Consider the following 10,776-nt stretch of genomic DNA (forward strand, 5'->3'; position numbering starts at 1 on the left):
TCCAGAAGTTGTATACTTACATTTAGGTCTATGATCCATTTTGAGTTGACTTTCATATATGTTGTGAGGGAAGGGTCAAGTTTCATTTTCTTGCAGTTTAAAAAACTATTTCTGTAGGACCGTATTGTGACAGTTTATTACACAACTAACTGCACCTTAAATTGTGCCATCCCCCCTCCAATATGGCAAGCTAATAGAAACTTTCTGTTATGCCAAGGCTAGCTGAGGGGATTGCATGAGATTAGTAGGCGGAAAGGGCCCTGCGTTTAGCAGTCTGTTCCAACCGTCTTTGTCAGGTCAGCTGACAAATGACTGTCTTCACCACGCCGTCACATCTGTTGGTCACTGCTCTAGCCTCATCTTCCTCAGCCTTCCACAGCATCTGCCGCAATTGCGATCCCTCTCTTGTCAGCTAGATGCCCTCCTCTCTGGATATTAAAAATTATTTCCCTATGTAACTACAATACTGTTAACACACAGTATTGAAGAAATTAAATTCCTACACAATAATATTACCTAATAAAGAGTTGCTGAGTCTGGCTAATGGCTTATCAATTTTGTTTATCTTCTCAAAGAACCAACTTTTAGTTTTATGGATCTTTGCTATTGTTTTCTTTGTTTCTATTTCATTTATTTCTGCTCTGATCTTTATGATTTCTTTCCTTCTGCTAACTTTGGGTTTTGTTTGTTCTTCTTTCTCTAGTTTCTTTAGGTGTAAGGTTAGATTGTTTACTTGAGATTTTTCTTGTTTCTTTAGGTAGGCTTGTATAGCTATAAACTTCCCTCTTAGAACCGCTTTTGCTGCATCCCATAGGTTTTGGGTCGTCGTGTTTTCATTGTCATTTGTCTCTAGGTATTTTTTTATTTCCTCTTTGATTTCTTCAGTGATCTCTTGGTTATTTAGTAACGTATTGTTTAGCCTCCATGTGTTTGTCTTTTTTACGTTTTTTTCCCTGTAATTCATTTCTAATCTCATAGCGTTGTGGTCAGAAAAGATGCTTGGTATGATTTCAATTTTCTTAAATTTACTGAGGCTTGATTTGTGACCCAAGATGTGATCTATCCTGGAGAATGTTCCGTGCGCACTTGAGAAGAACGTGTAATCTGCTGTTTTTGGATGGAATGTCCTATATATATCAATTAAATCTATCTGGTCTATTGTGTCATTTAAAGCTTCTGTTTCCTTATTTATTTTCATTTTGGATGATCTGTCCATTGGTGTAAGTGAAGTGTTAAAGTCCCCCACTATTACTGTGTTACTGTCGATTTCCTCTTTTATAGCTGTTAGCAGTTGCCTTATGTATTGAGGTGCTCCTATGTTGGGTGCATATATATTTATAATTGTTATATCTTCTTCTTGGATTGATCCCTGGATCATTATGTAGTGTCCTTCCTTGTCTCTTGTAACATTCTTTATTTTAAAGTCTATTTTATCTGATATGAGTATAGCTACTCCAGCTTTCTTTTGATTTCCATTTGCATGGAATATCTTTTTCCATCCCCTCACTTTCAGTCTGTATGTGTCCCTAGGTCTAAAGTGGGTCTCTTGTAGACAGCATATATATGGGTCTTGTTTTTGTATCCATTCAGCCAGTCTATGTCTTTTGGTTGGGGCGTTTAGTCCATTCACGTTTAAGGTAATTATCGATATGTATGTTCCTATGACCATTTTCTTAATTGTTTTGGGTTTGTTTTTGTAGGTACTTTTCTTCTCTTGTGTTTCCCACTTAGAGAAGTTCCTTTAGCATTTGTTGTAGAGCTGGTTTGGTGGTGCTGAATTCTCTTAGCTTTTGCTTGTCTGTAAAGCTTTTGATTTCTCCATCAAATCTAAATGTGATCCTTGCCGGGTAGAGTAATCTTGGTTGTAGGTTCTTCCCTTTCATCACATTAAGTATATCATGCCACTCCCTTCTGGCTTGCAGAGTTTCTGCTGAGAAATCAGCTGTTAACCTTATGGGAGTTCCCTTGTATGTTATTTGTCGTTTTTCCCTTGCTGCTTTCAATAATTTTTCTTTGTCTTTAATTTTTGCCACTTTGATTACTATGTGTCTCGGCGTGTTTCTCCTTGGGTTTATTCTGTATGGGACTCTCTGCGCTTCCTGGACTTGGGTGGCTATTTCCTTTCTCATGTTAGGGAAGTTTTCGACTATAATCTCTTCAAATATTTTCTCTGGTCCTTTCTCTCTCTCTTCTCCTTCTGGGACCCCTATAATGCGAATGTTGTTGCGTTTAATGTTGTCCCAGAGGTCTCTTAGGCTGTCTTCATTTCTTTTCATTCTTTTTTCTTTAGTCTGTTCCGCAGCAGTGAAAACAAAACAGAAACAGACTCACAGACTTAGAAAACAAAGTTATGGTTACCAAAGGGAAAAGGTGGGGTGGGGGAGGGATAAAGTGGGAGTTTGGGATTAACATATACACACTACTATATTTAAAATATAGTAGTACAAGGACCTACTGTATAGCACAGGGAACTCTGCTCAATATTCTGCAATAACCTAATGGGAAAAGAATTTGAAAAAGAATAGATACATGTATATGTATAACTGAATCACTTTGCTGTACACCTGACACTAACACTAACACAACATTGTTAATCAACTATACTCCAACTTAAAATAGAAATTAAAATTAAAAAATTTCAACTCCTTTTAATGTCTGAAGAGTATTACAAGCTGTGGATATTTTATAGGACCAAATTTGCATTCGCTCTCCTGTGCACAACAAAGCCTATCTACTGACAGGGAGTTGTGGTAAAGGAAAGTGTGTTTATTTCAGGGTACCAAGCAAGGAGTCCAGGCAGTTGGTGCTCCAAAGGCCAGAACTCCTCAATGGTTTTCAGGGAAAGGTTTTTAAAGACAGAGTGAAGGAGACAGTTGCAGGCTGTGTGATCAGCTGGTGAACAGTCTTCCGATTGGCTGGTGGTGAGATAACAGGGTGATATTTAGGGAGTCAACATCATCAACCTTCTGGTTCCAATGCGTCTGGGGTCTACATGCTTGTGGGCAGCATACAGTTAACTTCTTCCACCTGATGGGGATTTCAGTATCTGCAAAATAGATAATATCCTGATCATTGCTCAGGATATTATCTATAGCTTGTGAGGAGGAATTAGAGGTCCTTGACTTTGTTTAATGCCTAAACTCTTATTATTTTGTCTTTCTTGATTGTTTTCCTTTGTTTCTGCATTTTCTCACTCCTCTGATTAAATATATTCTTTGGAACTTGGGGAAGGCCTAGGAGGCTAAAGTTTTTCTACAGACAAGAGACAGGTGGAGGGCACGGTGGGGGTTGGTGTCTGTCCCAGGAAGGCCCCATAGGGTCCTCCTTGGTTACTGATATACCACAGTTTAACCATTCACAGATTGAGGGACATTATACTTGCTTCCAGTTTTTGGCTAATAAAAATAACACTGTTATGAAAATTCAAGCACAAAAAAAAAAAAAAAAAAAAAAAAAAGAGTTGCTATTCAAATTTCCCCAGTTGTCTCTCTCATATAATATCATTTCTTTTAACAGCTTTTTGTGGTATAATTGACATACAATAATCTGTGTTCACACACACACACATACATACACACCATGAAGACATCATCAAAATCAAAATGTCCATCACCTCAGAAAGTTTCTTAATGTCTCTTTGTAATTCTTCCTTCCCATCGTTCCTTGCCCTTCCCAATCGCCAAGCAACCATTGATCTGCTTTCTGTTTGCATTTTCTAGAATTTTATGTAAATGGAATCATACAGGGTATACTTTTTTCTAACTGGCCTCTAACTCAGCATAATTATTTTAATCTTCATCCATATTGTTGTATATATCAGTAATTCATTTCTCTTTATTGCTGAATAGTATTCCATTATATGGATGTACCACAATTGATCTATTCACCATTGATGGGCATTTGAGTTGTTTCAGTCTTTGTCTACTACAGATAAAGTTGCTATGAATATTTGTGTACAAGTCTTTGTATGGATGTATGCTTCCATTTCTCTTGGGTAAATACCTGCAAGTAGAATGGCTGGATCATTGGTAAGTGTATGTTTAAGTTTTCAAAAAATACCTATTTTTCATAGTGGTTTGATCGTTTTACATCTCTACCAGCAGTGTTTGAGAGTTGCATTTTCTTCACGTTGCGGCCAACACTTGCTATGCTCAGTATTTTTAATTTTAGATAGTTTAATAGGTGTGTAGTTGTATCTCACTGTAGCATCCCTAATGATTAATCATGTCAAACATCTTTTCATATGCTTATTTTGCATTTGTATCTCTTTGAATCTTTTATCTATATTTTTCTGGAATTTTGAGAGTTCTTTATATATTCTGGAAATTAGTCCTTTATCCAATATGTAAATTGCTAAGTATTTTCTCCCATTCTATGACTCATCTTTTCATTCTCTCAGGGGTGTCTTTTGCAGGGCAGAAATTCTTAATTTTGATGGTGTCTAATTTATCTACTTTTTTCTTTTATGGATTATGCTTTTGGTGTTGTATCTAAGAAATCTTGCCTAACTCAAGGTCATAAAGTTTTTCACCTGTTTTGTTCTAGAAGTTTTATAGTTTTATGTTTTTTAGTTTTATGTTTTACATTTAGATCTTTAAACCAATTTGAGTTCATTTCTGTACATGGTTTGGATGGAAGTTCATTTTTTTTTTTTTTTTTTTTTGCACCTGGATATTCAATTGTTCCAGCATCATTTGTTGAAAAGACGATCGTTTCTCCACTTAAATGCCTTTGAACCTGAAAGTCAGTTATCCACATCTCTCTACTTCTGAACTTTCTATTCTGTTCCTTTGATCTTTCTGTCTATCTTTACTCTACTATCACAATGTCTTGAAAGTGTAGCTTCATAAGCCTTGAAATCAGTTACTGTTAGTTCTTCAACTTTGTTCTTTTTCAAAGTTGTTTTAGTTATTCTAAATTTTATTTCCCTATGAATTTTAGAATTTGCTTGTCAATTTCTATAGAAAAGCCTACTGGGATTTTGATCTATAAATCAATTTGGGGAGAATTGATGTCTTAACAATATTGAATCTTCTGATCCATGAATACATTATATCTCTCCAGTTATTTAGGTCTTCCTTAATTTCCCCCCAGCAATATTTTACAGTTTTCCGTGTGCAAGTCTTTTACATCTTTTGTCAGATTTATTCTAAGTATTTTATATGTTTGATTCTGTTATAAGTAGTATTTTAAAACTTTGATCTCTGCTTGTTTGTTGAGATAAATTAATCTTTTTGTATGTTGATCTTGTACCCTGCAAACTTGACAAACTCATTAGTTCCAGTAGCATTTTTGTAGATTCTTTCAGGTTTTCTACATAATCATGTTATCTGCAAATAAAGATAGTTTTACTTCTTCCTTTCCATTCTGAATATCTCTTTTCTTTTTGTTGCCCTATTGCACTGGCTAGAACCTTCAGTGCAGTGTCAAACAGAAGTAATGAGAGCAGACATCCTTGCCTTTGTCCTGATCCTGGAGAGAAAGTACTTTGTCCTTCACCATTAAATATGATGTTAGGTTTTTTGTCGAAGTCATTTGTCAAGTTGAGGAAGTCTCCTTCCATTCCTAGTCTACTGAGGGCTGTTTTTTTCTTTAATCAGGAATGGATGTTAGACTTTTTCATTCTTTTCCTGCATCTATTGCAATGATTATGCGATTTTTCTCTTCTTTTCTTTTCTTAATTTGTTTATTTATTTTTGGCTGCATTGGGTATTCATTGCTGCACGCAGGCTTTCTCTAGCTGTGGCGAGCAGGGACTACTCTTCATTGCAGTATGCAGGCTTCTCCTTGTGGTGGCTTCTCTTGTTGCAGAGCACGGGCTCTAGGTGCACGGGCTTCACTAATTGTGGCACATGGGCTCAGTAGTTGTGGCTCACGGGCTCTAGAGCGTAGGCTCAGTAGTTGTGGTGCACGGGCTTAGTTGCTCCGTAGCATGTGGGATCTTCCCGGACCAGGGCTCAAACCCATGTCCCCTGCACTTGCAGGTAGATTCTTAATCCCTGCCCCACCAGAGACGTCCTGATTTTTCTTTTTTAGTGTACTAAGTTGGGTAAATTGATTTTCAAATATTAAACCAACCTTTCCTTCTTGAGATAAACCCCACTTGGTCATGATGTATCATCTTTTTATATATTAGTGGATTTGATATGCTAAAATTTTGTTAAGAGTTTTTGCCTCTGTGTTCATGAGAGATATTGGTCTATCTAGTTTTCTCGTAATGTCATTGTGTAATCTTGATACGGTGAAAGTTGGCCTTATAAATAGGTTGGGAGGTATTCCCTTCTCTTCAACTTTCTGGTAGAGTTTGTGTAGAATTGGCATTATTTTATTGCTGAAGTGTTTGGTAGAATTTCTCAGTTAAGCCACCTGGACTTGAAGCTCTCTTTGTTGGAAGGTTTTAAACTGCACATCCAATTTCTTTAATATCTTTATTCTTGAATAAACTTTAGTAGCACATGTCTTTCAAGGAGTTTGTCCATTTCATCTTGAATTTATTGGTATAAAGTATTCTATAATATTCTCTTATTATCCTTTTAATATCTATAGTATTTTTCTGTTTTGCATTTTATTTATTTCTACTTTGATCTTTATTGTGTTCTTTCTTCTCTTACTCTGTGATTAATTTGCTCTCGTTTTTCCAGTTTAAGGTGGAAGTTGAGGAAGCTGAGTACAGCGTTAGCAATATCCCATATGTTGACATATTATGTTTTCAGTTTCAGTGAGTTCAAAATAGTTTCTGATTTCCCTTTTGATTTCTTCTTTGACCACAGTTACTCAGAAGTGTGTTGTTTAGTTTCCAAATATCTGGAGATTTTTCGGATTTGTTAATTTCTAATTTAATTCCATTGTGGTCAGAGACATATATCGAATGACTAAAATCCTTTAAAAAATTTTTTTAAGTTTTCTTTTTTCAATTTATTTTTTTGCTGCGTTGGGTCTTTGTTGCTTCGCGTGGGCTTTCTCTAGTTGTGGCGAGCAGGTGCTACTCTTTGTAGCGCTGCACCGGCTTCTCATTGGATGGCTTCTCTCGTTGCAGAGCACAGGCGCTAGGTGCGTGGGCTTCAGTAGTTGTGGCACACAGGCTCTAGAGTGCAGGCTCAGTAGCTGTGGCGTACGGGCTTAGTTGCTCCGCGGCATGTGGGATCTTCCCGGACCAGGGGTCGAACCTGTGTCCCCTGCATTGGCAGGCAGATTCTTAACCACTGAACCACCAGGGAAGTCCCAATTCCAGTATTCTTAATCTTTTGTGTAGATCCATATTCCAATCTGGTGTCATTTTGCTTCTGCTTAAAAATACTTCTTTTAACATTTCTTATAGTGAAAGTCTGCTAGTAATGAATTCTTTCAGCTTTTGTATGTCTGAGATAGTCTTTATTTTGCTTTTGTTTTGACAGATCTGGGTATAGAATTCTAGCTTGATAGAATTCAATTCACTACTTTAAAGGTGTTATTCCACTGAGTTCTCGTTTACATTGTTTCCAACAAGAATTCTGCTCTCATTGTTATCTTTGTTCCTCTGTATGTAGTGTATAGTTTTTTCCTCTGGCTGCTTTTAAATTTTTCTCTTTGTTGCTGGTTTTGAGCAATTTGACTATTTTTTGTGCCTTGGTGTAGTTTTGTCCATGTTTCTTATGCTTAAAGTTCATTGATCTTCTTGACTTTGTGAGTTTATAGTGTTTACCATTTTGGGAAAATTTTGGCTATTATTTCTTCAAATTTTTATTTTTCTCCTCTCCTTCATGGACTCTAGGTACACATGTATTAGGCCACTTGAAGTTGTTGCACGACTCACTGATGCTCTATTCATTTTCGTTGTTGTTTTGTTTTGTTACTCTTTTTGTTTCATTTTGGATCGTTTCTATTACTATGCCTTAATGTTCACTGACCCTTTCTTCTGCAGTGTCTAATCTGCCATTAACCTCGTTCAATGTCTTTTTCATTTAGACATTGTTTTTAATCTCTAGAAGCTCAATTTGGGTCTGTTTTACATTTTCCATGCCTGTACTTAACATTTTCAGTGTTTAGTCTGGGTTTTTTAACATATGAAATACAGTTATAATAACTTTTCTTCATGTATAATAACTTTTTAAATGTTCTTTTCTGCCAATTCTAACATCTGTATAGATGATGGGTTAGTTTTGATTGATTGCCTTTTCTCCTCAGTATGGGTCACATTTTCCTGCTTCTTTGCATGCTTGGCAATTTTTCATATGATCCCAGATATTGTGAGTTTTAGTTTATTGTGTGCTATATATATTTATATTCCTGTAAAATGCTTGGGCTTTGTTTTGGGTGAAATTAAGTTACTCAGAACAATTTTATTCTTTTAGGTCTAGCTTTTAAGATTCGTTGGGTAGGAGTCCAAGTAGCCTTTAGTCTGGAGCTCGTTATTTGCAACTACTGAGACAAGTCCTTTCTGAGTATCATGAGGTTTTCCAGTCTGACTTGTAGGAACAGGTACTATTCCTACAACCCTGTGTGATATCCAGTTATTCTTATTATTAATCCTTTCATGTGGTTCTTTTCCTGGCATCAAGGAATTCCTCACACAAATGTACTGACCAATACTTTGTTGAATTCTCAAGAGATCCCTCTGCATATCTCCAGAGTTCTTTGTCTGTGCACTTCTTTTCTCTCTGATACTCTGCTTTGTGAACTCTAGTTACCTTGGTTTTCCCAGACTCTCAGCTCCATTTCCTCAGTCAGGGAGTCCACCAGTCTCTGCCTGGACTTCTCTTCCCTGTACCATGACCTGGAAACTCTCTCAGAGAAGTAAGTTAGGGCAATTATAGGGATCACTTCATTTATTTCCCATCTCCTGGGGATCAATGAACTTTATTGTGTGAGGTCCAGTTTCTTGAAAACTGTTGTTTCCTATGTTCTGTCTGATATTTTCATTGTTTCAGGTGGGAGGTTAAATTGGACCTTGTTACTTCATCTTGGCCAGAAGCCAATAACATTCTTTAAGTCTGTTTTGTTTTGATACAGGGTCCAATTAAAGATTAGGCATTGCATGTCGTGTCTTTGTTTCCTTTAATCTAGAATATTTCCCTCCTTTTTTTTTTTTTTTTTTGGTCTTTTATGACATTGGCATTTTTGAAGAGTCTGAGCCAGTTGTCTTGTAAGTTGCCCCACAATCTGGATTTGTCTGTTTCCTCATTAGATTCAAAGTAAACATTTTGGGAAAGAATACTATATAGGTGATGTATTCTTCATACTTCAGCACTTCAGGTGGCCCAGTGCTAAGTTTGATCACTTGACTAAGGTGGTATCTTCCATATCTCTCCATTGTAAAGTTATTTTTCCCCTTGGTAATTGATAAATAATATGTGGGGTGATAGTTTGGGATCAGTGAAGATCCTACTTTCAAACAACTCTTCACCCAACTGTGCATCAGTGATAATCCTTGTCTGAATCGATTATTACATTGATAGTTGCAAAATGACACTTTCCTAATTCTGTCATTCCTTTTGCATTTATTAGCTGACATTATTCTATAAAGAAGAGCTCCCCCACTTTTCATTTTGAGTATCATTATGAACTCATGTGCTTTTTTTAAAATTAACTATGTTATACCTTATTATAATGATAATGTTATTCTTTGGAATGTTCCTTTTGTCCAGATTTGGCCAATGCAATCTCTGTTATTGTTTAACCACATGATGCTTTTTTATTACTAGAATAATTTGTAATATATTACTACTCACAAATAGGAACTGAGAAAGGGACTCCAGAAGGTGCGGTCTTATTCAGACTCTTCTTAGAAGTCTGCCTTCTTCCTGTGTACCCTCAACCCAAAGTGAGGCTTTCGGGTGGGAAGGAGATACTTCTGAATTAAACTACAGATCAGTGTCACCCAATTCTAATCCCTATTCCCTTTTTGCTAGACATACCATACCTACTGCCATCCTAATCCTTCTGTTGGGCACCTCTCTCCTCCTCTATATTTATTTACAACAGTCAAGAGCAGCAATTGGCCAACCAGCCCTTATCCAGTTCTCCAGTTCATATGCCCCAAGAACTCCTTTTTGCACTGGTCTGTGGTGGCCTTGGCCTACCTCTTCTACCTACTCAAGTAACTCTTTTACCACGAATTTAATTACCTGTGTTTCCATTTATAGGATCTTACCTAGCCGTATGGCCTGCTGCCTCTGCCAATTTAAAGCTACTATTGAGGTTGTCTGTCAGACAGTCAAGCTGCGTTGTGACAGTGAATGCCTGACAGACGTCACACGTTGTGGTGAGTCTCAATTGCGGGATAATAAATTTTTAATTTTTAATTTAATTTTTTAAGTTTTTAATTTTTATTTTTAATCAATGATAAATTTTAAAATTAATGATGTAATTGCATTATTTTAATTCATTCATTCAGTGTTCCAACTTCCTAAGTTTCTCAGAACTACCCCTTGCTAAAAATCAGATTCTTGATTACATTATTAAGCTAATAATGGCTCCGTTACATTGTTAGCTTAATAATGTAAATGATCCGCATACATAAAGGAACAAGAGAAAGGAATGGAAGGGGGAAGGGAATTAACATTAATGGCCACATATCCTATGCTGTGCTCTCTGCAAACGAGAACTTATTCATATAGTGCATCACAGTTTGTAAACTGATTTTATATACATTAGGTCTCAAGTACCCTTTGTCTTATAGGACAGATATAAATATATTTTTGTTTATTTTGTTTGTTTCTGCAATTTTATAAAGAGTACAAGAGATGCTGTTTTATGTCCTATTTGGAGCCTGAGAGTTTCTGGTTCCATAACCAGAAG

The 10,776-nt window shown here is 36.4% G+C and overlaps 1 pseudogene across 1 annotated transcript in view; it reads left to right on the forward strand.

Annotated features, from left to right (window-relative positions):
* LOC309651047 (leucine-rich repeat-containing protein 37A3-like) overlaps window positions 1–10,776 on the forward strand; it is a 58,175-nt pseudogene that overhangs the window by 36,759 nt on the left and 10,640 nt on the right. Inside the window, exon 11 of the transcript in view lies at window positions 10,122–10,240. The product of the transcript in view is annotated as a leucine-rich repeat-containing protein 37A3-like (transcript). The remainder of the gene's footprint in view (window positions 1–10,121; window positions 10,241–10,776) is intronic.

Source organism: Balaenoptera physalus (assembly GCF_965194825.1).
Source record: "Balaenoptera physalus genome assembly, chromosome: 20".
NCBI lineage: Eukaryota > Metazoa > Chordata > Mammalia > Artiodactyla > Balaenopteridae > Balaenoptera > Balaenoptera physalus.